The sequence below is a fragment of the Rhynchophorus ferrugineus genome, unplaced genomic scaffold (assembly GCF_030347505.1).
Source record: "Rhynchophorus ferrugineus isolate W39M unplaced genomic scaffold, kcgeb_rfMv2 rfM2, whole genome shotgun sequence".
NCBI lineage: Eukaryota > Metazoa > Arthropoda > Insecta > Coleoptera > Curculionidae > Rhynchophorus > Rhynchophorus ferrugineus.
Window position 1 is genome coordinate 3,914,939 of NW_027472581.1, and position 14,310 is coordinate 3,929,248.

At 32.6% G+C, this 14,310-nt stretch overlaps 1 protein-coding gene across 4 annotated transcripts in view; it reads right to left on the reverse strand.

The window, feature by feature from the left end:
• Nucleotides 1-14,310, reverse strand: part of LOC143190415 (uncharacterized) — a 314,791-nt gene that overhangs the window by 224,788 nt on the left and 75,693 nt on the right. For all 4 annotated transcript variants that reach the window (XM_076394676.1, XM_076394673.1, XM_076394677.1 and 1 more), the window contains exon 2: nucleotides 10,204-10,236. The gene's annotated coding sequence lies outside the window, so the exon portion shown is untranslated. The remainder of the gene's footprint in view (nucleotides 1-10,203; nucleotides 10,237-14,310) is intronic.

Sequence of the window (14,310 nt, forward strand, 5' to 3'; positions counted from 1 at the left end):
CGATATAGCTAAATATATAGTACCCAATATATAAGAAAAGTATAGGATACGCCAATTATTGTAAATTCGTCAAACTGAATTCACACTGTTAAAAATTTTGTATCTTATTTCAACATCACTGACCTATTCTTCGCCGTCATAATAAATTTTAATAAAATATAGCATTTATTTATGTTCTGATATCTTCCCAAGGTCTTAAAGATCGAGCTTCTTAAATAATTCAAGACATTTTAAGTGATTTTCTGTTTTTACAATAAATTTTAATATTGTTACACAACAGTGATCTTATTCAAATAAAATATTCATGAAACAAAAGTCTAAAATGAGGTGAACAAGATCTCCTATATAATTTGCTGATTTTATGGTACATAAAATGAAATTCATAAATAGTGAAATCATAATCAATCATCACATAAATAGTGATCATATTAGTGTTATAATTGCTAGTAATTATTAAAAAATATATGAAAATGAGCGTTTGGAAAACACTGTTGGAATAAACAAAGTACCAACATGCTACTAGCTGAAGAATATAATGTTACTAGGGAAGAATATGGAAATACAAGGTACCTTTAGAGCATAGAGATATCTGGTATAAAAAATCAAACCCAAAGAAAATACGTTAATAAAATGATTTTTTTTCCTTTTGTTTTGCTTCTTTTGTTTTCATGAATATTTTGAACACCTGAGTTAAAAGCGTGTAGTAAATTTGAGTTTTTTGACTCTTTCCTATATTCTCGAAAGAAAACATTATTTTCGGACATAAATTATTTGATATTTTCGTTTTCACCAGTGATAATAAATACTACTGAAAAGACATCCTATGAAATTCGAGCTTATTGGTCAATATATTCCTTCTCAAGAATACCAAACAAAGCACCAATTAAATGCAAAGTCTCCACATACCTAATCAATCCAGTGATTGGCTTAAAAACTATATTATCATAAAAAACAATGTTTAAAATACAGACTATTACATTTTATTCACTCCATTAAAACAATTATAAACATTAACAATATCACAAAAAATATAACTAAATTTAATTCCACAAAAAATCATCACTCGAAATAATAAAAAAAAATAAGAAGGATTATTTGTTTCTGAACTCCCTACTGTTCAAACTCTACCCTAAACCTAACCCTAAACATACTAACAAATGTATCTTGCTCTAAATAATTGCCATATTATATATTTCCTGTGAATACGCATTCTAAAATAATTCGTCTAGTTAGACATAAAAACTACAAGAACGTGCCGGGGCTTATTCGCATGAAATGAATCTAAAGTAAGAAAATTCCGTTTTCTTCTACCGACGAAATCTGTTTTATATTCTTTCTGTTCAGAGTTCCGAAATAAAATTTTAACTTAAAATATTGTTTGCTTCAGAGGAATAACAGATATATTTTATTTAATGTTGCTACCCCACAGCTTTCTGATATTGGTTAAATTAATGTTTTTATATGCGCGATCTTAAAATATCGCTTTTAGATACAGAATGTTAATTAAAATAAATGCGAGTAATGATTTTTTTCATAGATCATTGCTCTGTTAGCTATTTTAAAACTTGTATTGGATTCGATAGTATGAGAAATTCAATTTATTCCAATTATCGTTTGCTTTATCTGAGTTCATATTAATTAATATTTCGCACGGAAGTTATTTATCACTACATAGTATAAAACAAAGTCGCCTTTTCTGTCCCTGTATCCATATGTGCGCTTAAATCTTTAAAACTACGCAACGGATTTTGATGCGGTTTTTTTAAATAGATAGAGTGATTCAAGAGGTTTATATGTATAACACATGCATACTATACTAAGGCACCATTGCTAATTTTAGAGGTTTCTAACGTGATGTCGTAAATTAACCTATTTTTTAGGCTTATTTAGCAATTAGCAAAAACGCTGCCTAACCCTACGAGTTAGATCAAATTAATGTATTACAGTATTGTACACCATAAAAAGGTCTACAAAAAAGTCCGCGATGGTATATGTTTATCTTTTAGGGATAACCCACATTAACCATTTTTATTGTTTACTTTTTACGTGAGAAAATGGCTTATTTACGAAGCTATTTTAAGCAATACGGCATTAATCCTTATCGAATTAAGTACCTTAAATACAGTGTGCAATTAATATAGATCAATATGGTTCCTTACAGCATGTAAATTAAACAAATATTTTCGGAGATGTTACAAATTTAAAATTTGCGTTTAAAAATGTGTAATGTAATAAAAATTGTATGAATTTAGATATTCCAAAGATAGTAGGAAATCTTCATAGTAAGTATAGGGGAGAGGAATTGTTTTACTCCAAATTTAATGCGTGCAGGCCAAGGGCAGTAATGAATGAACCAAAAATACTGGATCGATTTTAATCATGTTTTCATTGAGTGACATAGGCATATATATTTTATGCCCGTGCAAAGTCGGAGCGGGCCGCTATGTTTTTATATACAACGTTCATATTTTTTCTGTAGTGTATTTAATTTAGTATCAGCATTGCACCCGTGCGAAGCCGGGCGGGTCGCTAGTTTTATATAAAATAGCTTGGAGTCATTATGCACTCTTTATAGCCATAGATAGAAGTTAGTTAAGGTCGCATATCTTCATCAATGTTAAAGGTCGCCTGTTTGAACATAACAATACACCTCGAAAATAAATATTGGAGATGCAGTAAACAGCGTTAATAATTTGAACATCATTCTTATTCATTCATCATTAAAAAAGCTATGAACGTACTAAAGGAAGTTTCAACCTCATTTTTGTTATCTTCTTCAAAACTGAACAATTTATTGAATAGTAAACATTAGTAGGAAGAAATGTCTTGATTATAATGTGGATACAGTAAAATCTTATATGAAACTGCTATACAGTATGGAGATACCTTTATTCTCTAGTACCTGAGCTCTAGACCTTCCATGAGCGAATGTTGCAAGCATTTTAAAAGCTCTTATTCCAAAATGCAAAACTCTCAGCTGTAGTTATAATATATTTATGGCGCAGTTATAACCTACATTCAAACATTTTCGACTGACATATATTCAAACATTTTCGACTGACATATAACTGGCGGATACTTCAGGGTCAAAGAAGAAGATGCATATTCCGACTTGAGGACAATACAAGCACGTATGCCACAGGTGTATAAAGTGTATTGGGACCAGTCTTTTATCGCCTTAGTCAGCTGTATAATCGGGATTTGCCCACATTCAGTGAAAATGGTATTGATATAATAGCAAATGCAATCCTAGTCATTGGAGATAGCAACACTAAACCGAAAAGTTACAAACAGCTATTGCCGAAATACAATGCTGGACAGAAAAATGACGCATCAAAATGAATCAATATAAATCAGTGCAGATTAATTTGGCTACAATCAAGCAGAAGGCAGTATATATAAATTGACAGCCAAATATCTTAGCATAACCATAGATGTCAAACTCTGGTGAAGGCCGCACGTTAAGAAAAAATGTGAAAACCTCGAACTGAAATGCAAAATAATGTACTGGCTAAACATTCGGCCCTGTCAGTATATAATAAACTTTACCAACAAATCTTCAAGATAATGTGGACTTATTGTGTTCAACTCTGTTATTGTACAAGCCAAAGTAAGTGAAATATTATACAATGACTACAAAACAAGAAAAGGCGAGGTATTGCTGATATATTCGTAACGACAATCAGCATAAGGACCTGAAGGTAGAAACTATAGTATAAACTGTGGAGAACGTTATGAAGGATTATAGTCAAAGACACGAACAAAGGCTCCATCAGCACATCGATATTGAGGTTCTCCAACTCCTAGACGACGACCACGAATGACGACTTAAAAGATTATAGAGAGTAAAATCAATTTGAAGTTATAAATAAAACTCTAAAAAGTGAGCATTAAATAGAGTGACATAGGTATTAATCCCTAAGGATCTTTGTAATTTTATAATCGTAATAAATATACATAAAAAATAGTTTCTTAATACTAATTTACTACATTGCTAAAGTTTTTTGTACCTACGTCATCAAGAGGTTTAATATATTCCATGCCGCAATTTGTAAATTCTTTTTAGAAGCAGACAATATTTTCCTTCCCATTTTATTCTAGTTAAAAAAAGACACAATGATGTCTGATTAGTTCGAACACGTAAACGAATGGGCCTGTCAAAGTCGTCCGGTTGTCAGACGTATGCAAAATTCTTGAAAGCAATAGCGATAAGATGTTATAACTCTAACATATAAACTATTGTGGCTATATAATTAACTGTAGTTTTTAGATGTACTATAATGTTAAAATAAATTATATTTGACTAGCGACCCGCCCCGGCTTCGCACGGGTGCAATGCTGATACTAAATTAAATACACTACAGAAAAAATATGAACGTTGTATATAAAAACATAGCGGCCCGCTCCGACTTTGCACGGGCATAAAATATATATGCCTATGTCACTCAATGAAAACATGATTAAAATCGATCCAGTATTTTTGGTTCATTCATTACTGCCCTTGGCCTGCACGCATTAAATTTGGAGTAAAACAATTCCTCTTCCCCTATACTTACTATGAAGATTTCCTGCTATCTTTGGAATATCTAAATTCATACAATTTTGTAATATCTCCGAAAATATTTGTTTAATTTACATGCTGTAAGGAACCATATTGATCTATATTAATTGCACAATGTATTTAAGGTACTTAATTCGATAAGGATTAATGCCGTATTGCTTAAAATAGCTTCGTAAATAAGCCATTTTCTCACGTAAAAAGTAAACAATAAAAATGGTTAATGTGGGTTATCCCTAAAAGATAAACATATACCATCGCGGACTTTTTTGTGGACCTTTTTATGGTGTACAATACTGTAGTACATTAATTTGATCTAACTCGTAGGGTTAGGCAGCGTTTTTGCTAATTGCTAAATAAGCCTAAAAAAATAGGTTAATTTACGACATCACGTTAGAAACCTCTAAAATTAGCAATGTTGCCTTAGTATATTATGCATGTATTATACATATAAACCTTCCTCTTGAATCACTCTATCTATTGAAAAAAACCGCATCAAAATCCGTTGCGTAGTTTTAAAGATTTAAGCGCACATAGGGATATAGGGACAGAAAAGGCGACTTTGTTTTATACTATGTAGTGATAACACTTTTGGTCAATTATTTTATTTAGGTTAGAATGTTGTAGTATGTCAAAGCTAAACTAAACTAAAACTCAGAGATGATGCGGCAACATTGGGACTTTTCGATGTCACAAATTTAGATGCCGTATGTACAAAATAACTTTGAATAGACCATAAATATTAGGTATTTAGAAAATGTAATATTAATAAGGAGTTTTAATTTTCGCGCATAACACAGAAAAGCAACAGGTAATGCAGCACGTCGGAACGCGATTTGCAATTAAAAAATATCCTGCTAACTAAATGTGTACGTGTAATTTCGCCCGCATCAATTATCGTAAGCGGCCGTTGAATGGAATAACTATTTTCGAAACACACGAGCGGTTCAACAAACCCGAAAGAGTACGCGTTTAAAAACTCATTACTTTCGAAACTTTATTTCCGCACAATTGCGATGCGAATTAGCACCTCTGAGCGCCCCGCCGAAGACGCAGGGCCCTCAGAGCGGAGCCACACGCGACGAATGTTCGGACAAGCCGTCGCCATGGCAACTCCCCGAACCCGTTACGTTTTAACAATTTTCCCGAATTGCGGTTTGCGTCGCGCTGTGTCCTAACGGAATTTAGGCGGTTCCATTCGTTTATCTTAATTTTCCTCCTGACAAATTTGTTTAATATTTAAATTAATCACTGTAAAGTTACCGAACATGAATTATATATGTTACGACGATAACACGACTCTCAGGTCTATTTAGTTTTACTTATCAGTTTCGTGCCATTTTGAGGTAAAGAGAGCAGCTGCAAGATTAGATTTATCATGATTTGACGTCTATATAACACGTCAATTGAAAAGTCCCGGCCAGACACATAGATGGAGCTACTAGAATTAAATCTATATGTTTTTTAGTTAGCCTTAAGCCTCGAAAGATGCGTGTGTAAATTTGACAGCTGTGGGATCATTAGTTTATGAATTATAGCATTCTGAGTGAAGCAACTTTTGATATTGTGGAAAAAATGGATAAAAAGGAATTTCGCGCGTTGATAAAATATTGTTTTTTGAAGGAAAAAATACAGTTGAAGCAAAAACTTGGCTTGGTGCCGAGTTTTCGGACACTGCCCCAGGAAAATCAACCATCAAGAATTGCTATGCTTAGTTTAGACGTGGTGAAATGAGGACTGAAGACGGTGAATGCAGTGGACGCCCGAAAAAGGTTGTCACCGACGAAAACATTAAAAAAAACCATAAAATGATTTTGAATGACTGTAAATTGAAATTAAATGAAATAGCAGATACTATAGATATATGAACAGAACGTGGCTATCATATCATTCAGGAATATTTGGGTATGAAAAAGCTCTGTGTAAAGTGGGTGCCGCGCGAGCTCACTTTTGTCCAAAAACAACGATGAGTTGATGATTCGGAGCAGCATTTAAAGATGATCAAGCGTAATAAACCCGAGTTTTTGCATCGATATGTGACAATGGATGAAACATGGCTTCATAATTTCACTCCGAAGTCCAATAGACAGTCATCCGAGTGGACTGCACATGATGAAACCGCTCTAAAGCGTGTGAAAACGCAACAGTCGGCTGGCAAGGTTATGGCGTCCGTATTTTGAGATGAGCATGGAATAATTTTCATTGACTACCTTGAAAAAGGATGGAACATCAACAGCGACTATTACATAGCTTTATTAGACCATTTGAAGGACGAAATCGTCGAAAAACGGCCGCATTTGAAGAAAAAGAAAGTGCTGCTTCACCAAGACAATGCACCGGGTCATAAGTCAGTAAAAACAATGGCAGACATCCATGAAGTGGACTTCGAATTGCTTCCTGATCCAACGTATTCTCCAGATCCGGCCACCAGCGACTATTTCCTGTTATCAGATCTCAAAGGAATGCTTGCTGGGAAGAAATTTTCGTCGAATGAAGAGGTGATCGCCGAAAGTGAGGCCTATTTGGAAGCAAAGGACAAATCGTACTACAGAAATGGTATCGAAAAGTTGGAGGGTCGCTATAATCAGTGTATCACCCTTGAAGGGAATTATGTTGAATAAGAAATACTAATTTTGCCAAAAAATGTGTTTTACTATGGTCAGCCGGGTACTTTAGAATTGACCTGTTATGAGTCGAGTAACATTTCACTTGTTTTGAAGAAACCAAGTAATGGATCATGGACAGCCTTCTCTTTCGAGATAGAATCCAAAAGATTGCTTGAAAGATAGGAAAAAAAGCGGCTATCGATGGGCATAAAATATAATGTACCGATTTTTCAAAATAAAGTTTTTCAAATAAAAAAAATCCTTTAAAACCAATTTGTAGGCCTGATAGATTAAAACAATGTTTTCCATGTAACATGTAAAAATAAAAAATTAAACAATTGATCAATTATCAGAATTTCTACTTCCAAATACAAATTTTTACAAATGATATTAAAATTAGTACACCCCTCATTATTGTTGGTTTTAAGGATTCGCTCAGGTGCAATCCGTCTTCTTCAAAACCACCCTCAAAGTAAAATCTAGAATAGAATACGGTTCTCATTTCTTACCGAGAAAGCCACAACACTCCAGCCTATTTTCTCCCTTGTCTTATCCCCCGCTTTCTCCCTCTTAGCGCGTGTTTTATTTCGGACGTCTGATGAATAAAATATGCGGCTTATAATACCTGAACTGTACCTGTCTCGACTAATTTTCTCGAATAGTTTTTTTTATATCTTGATACATTGTTTGTTGGGCTTTTTCCGGCTTTTGGAAATGATTTTGGTCGCTACACCGTTAGTTTGCATGTACCGTTTACGAGGAGTGGTAGGAAGGAGGTTTGCGAAGATTAATTAAATTAATGCTTGTAATAAATTTAATGGTTCACATACGACAATGCGGTTGGTTAAAATACTGCTCGGTTTTTCGACGTAAAAAGATGGTAAATTTTTTAAAAAGGGTTTTAATTAATTGCTTTTTAACATGTCTGAAAAAAGGTTGTATTTCAAATTGTGTATAATATATTGTAGTTAAAATTACGTTAAATTAAAAGTAGTACTATTTAGGGTTAATTATATGGCTCTGTGAATGTGGGTAAGACGAAATAAAACAGTCGTGATTACATTATGTGACCGTTATTTAATGAAAATATAAAAATAAAATACAAGTCATAAAAGAATCGGCGCTGGGTTTACCTGTAGACGAGGATTGGGCAGTCGATGGTAACACGTATAAACTGAACGATGGTCGGTTATTGAATGATCGAAAATACCCTTCATTAATCTCCCAGATAAACGTCTCGAGATTGCCAGCTAATCGTTATCGGGTTCTAGTTGGCCCTGCTGGCACCCCGCCCGTGTTCAACATCGGGGATTATATTTCTGGGTATTTTGTAGACCGTTATTCCACGATGTAAAATTCGACATGCCTCAAGGTCGCTAAAACTGCAATTTTTATAGATAGTTTTTTTAATGCAGTTCTAAGGGATAATAATGATTTGGACAGAAAAACGCACCTACCCAAACAGATGTAGTGTAATCGCGATATCAAACCATTTAAAGATCATCCAGATAATTTATAAATGTGTAGCTAAGATTTCAAAATAGATCAAGAGAATTACCGCTATTTTTGAGGAATTAAAAACTTCTGTTGCTAATTTGACGTTTTAGGAAATTACACAGGGAGCAGTTGTTAAAAAAGACATGGATTATTATTTCGATAAAACTTCCATTTTCAAAGAACCTTGATACCCGCGATCCAGATTGTTTAAGGGTAAAAAATGTAATGGATCATATTTAAATTGCTGCGATACGAAAATGACCTATTTCTGAAACTTATCAAAATTTTGCTCGTTTCTTCTCAACATGTTCTTTCGTCTTGATCTTGGCATCCAGTATCAGGCCCAAGAAAATTGTATTGGCGTACTCTAGAATTAGTTATCTAGTGCCGTCCATGCTATCTCTTTTCCTCTCGTGCTACATCAAATAACATCACAGATATCTGACAGTCTTTCGTCTGGTTTTAATCTGGCGACAATCCAAATCTGACCAGTATTAGTTTCCATCCAATCTATAAACAGATCCGATGGTGTTAAACGTTTAAGTCTACGAACTTAACATAAACATTTTGAATTACACTCATTGTGGGTCCTACGGATATCTCTTCGATTATGTCACTTCATTAGATATACATTACGGAGTATTTTCAATGGTACCCAATACTTTGGAAACGTTATATCATGCTGTGTTGGATTTGCTAGCAGTACCACAAAATGACCAAATAGGTTTGAGTATTGAATCGTATAGCAATACCTTATTATCTAATTATAAATTGGATTTTCTCCTGATACGACAACACTTTTTCTAGATTAGGCATCTGTCCAGTTTCATACCGGTATATTTAACACCCTTAACTTGGGAAGGTTGAAATCTGATATTCAGTGATGGGTTGTTCTTCTTTGAATAGTTAATGTTTTTGTTTCCTCTGCTTCAGTACGCCATGTTCCCAGCCACGGTGGTATTTCATCAAAGTGTGACAGGAGGTTTTTTGTTGCTGTTATTGGGTATATCTTCGTGGGATGCTGAGATGGCAGTGTCGTCTGTATATGATGCCACAGCAGTGAATTTTGTGGTCGGGTATATTGGGTGATTGAGTTCAGGACGACCTGTTTTATAGTTAAATGTCTATCTGAGATAATGTTTTAGTAACTGAAAATAAGGAGTTTCTTAAACTATTTATAAATACATACATCTATGCTATTACTGATATAAAATACTTGGCCTAGCAAAAGAGACTAATTACTTATTAGAGTGTTACGGTATTACGGTATTTAGGTCTCATCTTTTTCCACACTCAAACCGATACCCATAAAGCTTATGAATTTCTACATTATCTATGTAAAAACACATTGTACAAGGCTACAAAAATACATTTTCTGTATACACAAACTGTTTTATTTAGATTTGAAGCTCAAAACTAAAACTTCTCACTCTAAAAATAGTTCAACAAAAGTTATTGTTACCACGATAGGAAATTATAACGAAACAAATTTAAATATTCAATTAATATTCTAAAATTAAACAAATAAAGTCCATCACTCACCTATTTATTTAGAGCAGCAAATATAACGGAAACCTGAAACAAGAAACAAAACGTAATAAATATTAAATCCGAAAATTTGATTAAACCGAATTTATTCCGATTTCCAATTTAAATTCACGCAGAGATTTTTAATTAAATAGATCCGTTTTAATTAAGTTTTAGTGCTAATCTCGTTCTTTTCCGTTGCCGAACGCAGTCTCGGTGCATTTCGCGTTTCGAATATGGAAGCTCGGAATTCGATAAAAGAAATATCAATTTAGGAATCCTCGGTTATTTTTCTGGAATGTCATATATATTTTTTGGAAATCGATACGAATTCTGTTCGTGCGTTGAAAAACTTGAGTTAGTAAAACAAATCAGACCACTTCAATATTCTGGGTTAACTGTATCTTAAAATTCTCAAGGAGAGACCTTTTTTATAAGAGATTTTATGGTATACATTTATTTATGATTTAAAAAAAAAATTTTAAGGTCTCCTTTTCAGCAACGAGATTTTATCTGGACTGGACCTACTGTTTAACGTGGGTTCCGAACCACGGTCCCCGTTAATGTCGAGGGCCGCCTACCTACTGACGAGCGACCAACTTAGAAATCATCCCAGAATACATCCGGTCTTATCCAACCTGATTACTGGCGTGACTGGTATCATTTTCCCTGTCGGATTTTACCCTCTTGTCTACAACAATCACAAACACACATTTACGACCATGTCCCAGAGGAATTCGAACCCGCGACTATCGCAACAGTAGGTGGATCGTCCTGTCCCCTTTACCACTGCGCCAACCAAGTCGGGTTATTTATAATAATTATTAAATATTATTATAAATTATGTGGAGTTATATAATTTTTAATCTAAGCAAAAATATATCATTAATGTAAAAAAGCATCAAGAAAGTCAATGAAATAAAGTACGAATTGTGAAAAATCATCATATTCCCCATATTTAGCGCTCTCTGATTACCGGATGTTTCATATTTCCGAAAAGATACGTTTTAAAAATGTAAAGTGCAAGTATATTGTGGTGAAATGAACAAAAATCACTTTTAAAATGGTTAAAAAAAAAGATTATAAAAACTTCACTATAAATCAAACAGACATTTGATTCAATATTAATTATTTTAGACTAAATTACACTACAAGATCTGAAGATAGCAAAAAATCGCAAATTTTTAGGTCTGACTTACATGTATAGATATGTCTAATATTTTATCTCTCAGAAAAAGGTAAAAATCTCAAAATATACGGATTTTGCGGTCTAAAACTAGAAGCCGTAAAGTTGTTTTAGAATCTATACTTTTCAAGATATGCGACATGGATATTGCAAATTCACTCATTTGTTGAAAATTATATAACCCAAAAAACGAAGTGTTGTTTAAAATTATTTTAGTGTAGTAGTTCGATTCAGCGTAAAATTGGTTATAATCCCAACAATTTTCATTAAGCTGTTTTTATTTTAAACTAAATTACAAAAAAAAGATTTGAAAATGATTCAAAATCGTAAATTCTCATGACTATATATATGGAAAATATCTAAAAACATTATAGTATATTAACACTTTTCTCTAAATAATTACAACAAAGCAAATGTGAGCAATGTAATGAGAGCCGACTTGGTTGGCACAGTTGTAAAGGAGACAGAAGGGTTCTCTTACTGTTGCGATAGTCGTGGGATCTAATCCCGCTGGGGCATCGTCGTTATGTTTATGTGATTGTTTAACATTTGTAATTATCATTAGGCAATATTTTGAACAACTATATGTTTAATACAAGAGAGATATGAACTTACGAGGTGGTACTGAAAAATGTGTCATCGACATTCCAAAAGCAATTTGTAATACACTCCAAGGGTGAAATCTGACTATTCCTAAAGTACCCGCAACTAGAGGTTTGGCCACACTGACAGGGCCAATAATAGGTCGCTAACAATATTATTTTTTATATCAATTTTATTATATTATTAATTATATTATATTAATTATAATTTTTCACATTATTTTAATATTATTTGATTTATTTTTATAATTGGACAATAACTTACAAATAGTAATAAATACATTTTTCCAATAATGTGCGGACGTAAAGACAAGTATTCGAGAAATGTAAAAGAAGCAGATACAGTTTAAGCTTAAGTTGTATTATAAGCCGAATATTTTATTCATCGGGCGTTCAAAATAAGAGACGCTGTAAGGGGGAGAAAAGACGGATAAGACACAGGAAAAAATAAGCTGGGGAGTTGTTCCGTACCTCGTACTAAATGAGAGTCATTTTATTTTGCAGTTATAAATGTTGAAAATTTACTGCGCCCGTCAAGACGTATTATTTGAATATTTTATTCGCACTGGTGGTAAATTAGAATACATAAAAATACAATTAAAGATCGTCAATATGTATAAAAGACTCTATTAAAGAACTGTACTGGTTACTCGAAAGGTGTCCCCAGCTTGATCTAAAATTAAATAGATTGTTGTATCGATCAATTGTAAAGCCTATTTGGACTTATGGGGTACGAATATGCGGTCACATGGCACCATCTTTTTATATGTGTATCATCCTAGGAAAAATCAATTATATCATTTATCATTTACAATCGTGTTGTGGGCGGATTTTTAATTAGTATTTATTAGTTTTGGGACAAAATAATTTTAGGACATATAATAACGGAGACATAAATAGGGAAATTGCCTAATTAGTCAATTCATATACTATAATACCTCAAGAACTTAATGAAATAGTATCTATAAACTACTTAACGAATTATGCATATAACTCTATAGTAATATACTGTATATTGATGGTATTTTAGATACTACTTTCGATGTCAAATGGTGTAAATACAAACATAGTTCTAATACATATAATATAACACATATTATATTTAGGTCTTTTAGATCCTAGATAACGATAGCTTAACCAGAAGAATAAAGAGAGTAATTTTTGATCTAGTTTAGTAAATTTATTAGTAAACAATACAGATTTTACACTCAATACATATTAAAAACAGTGACATAGATATTAAACTCAAAATATCTATAGTAGTATAGTAGAACAATACAATAACAAGTATAGTACTGTATATTTATGGTATTTTAGATACTACTTTCGGTGTAAGATGGTGTAAATACAAACATAGTTCTTATACATATATAATATAACACATATACATATACATATACATAAAAAATATAATTTAAATAAATATTTGAAATACACTAAGTCAAATATTTAATAGTCATTTTAAAACCTTATACACATTTCTATTAACTACTAATAATTTAGTTAATTTCAAAAACTAAGAATATCATGTTATTATTACTTGCAATTTACTACTTAAGATATTCTTAATATCTGCAATTAAATAAATTGTATTCAACACACTTACATATAAAAATAGTTAAATATTGGCTTTAATATAACTTTAAACCAAGTTCTATTTTAATCCTATAGATTAAAGTGATTTAATTCTAACATATATTTATGTACAGCTTTCCTACAACGCTCCAGAGGAGTTATATAATAATACGTGCATTTTTATTTTATACTAGCGACCCGCCCCGGCTTCGCACGGGTGCAATGCTGATACTAAATTAAATACACTACAGAAAAAATATGAACCTTGTATATAAAAACATAGCGGCCCGCTCCGACTTTGCACGGGCATAAAATATATATGCCTATGTCACTCAATGAAAACATGATTAAAATCGATCCAGTATTTTTGGTTCATTCATTACTGCCCTTGGCCTGCACGCATTAAATTTGGAGTAAAACAATTCCTCTTCCCCTATACTTACTATGAAGATTTCCTGCTATCTTTGGAATATCTAAATTCATACAATTTTGTAATATCTCCGAAAATATTTGTTTAATTTACATGCTGTAAGGAACCATATTGATCTATATTAATTGCACACTGTATTTAAGGTAATTAATTCGATAAGGATTAACGCCGTATTGCTTAAAATAGCTTCGTAAATAAGCCATTTTCTCACGTAAAAAGTAAACAATAAAAATGGTTAATGTGGGTTATCCCTAAAAGATAAACATATACCATCGCGGACTTTTTTGTAGACCTTTTTATGGTGTACAATACTGTAGTACATTAATTTG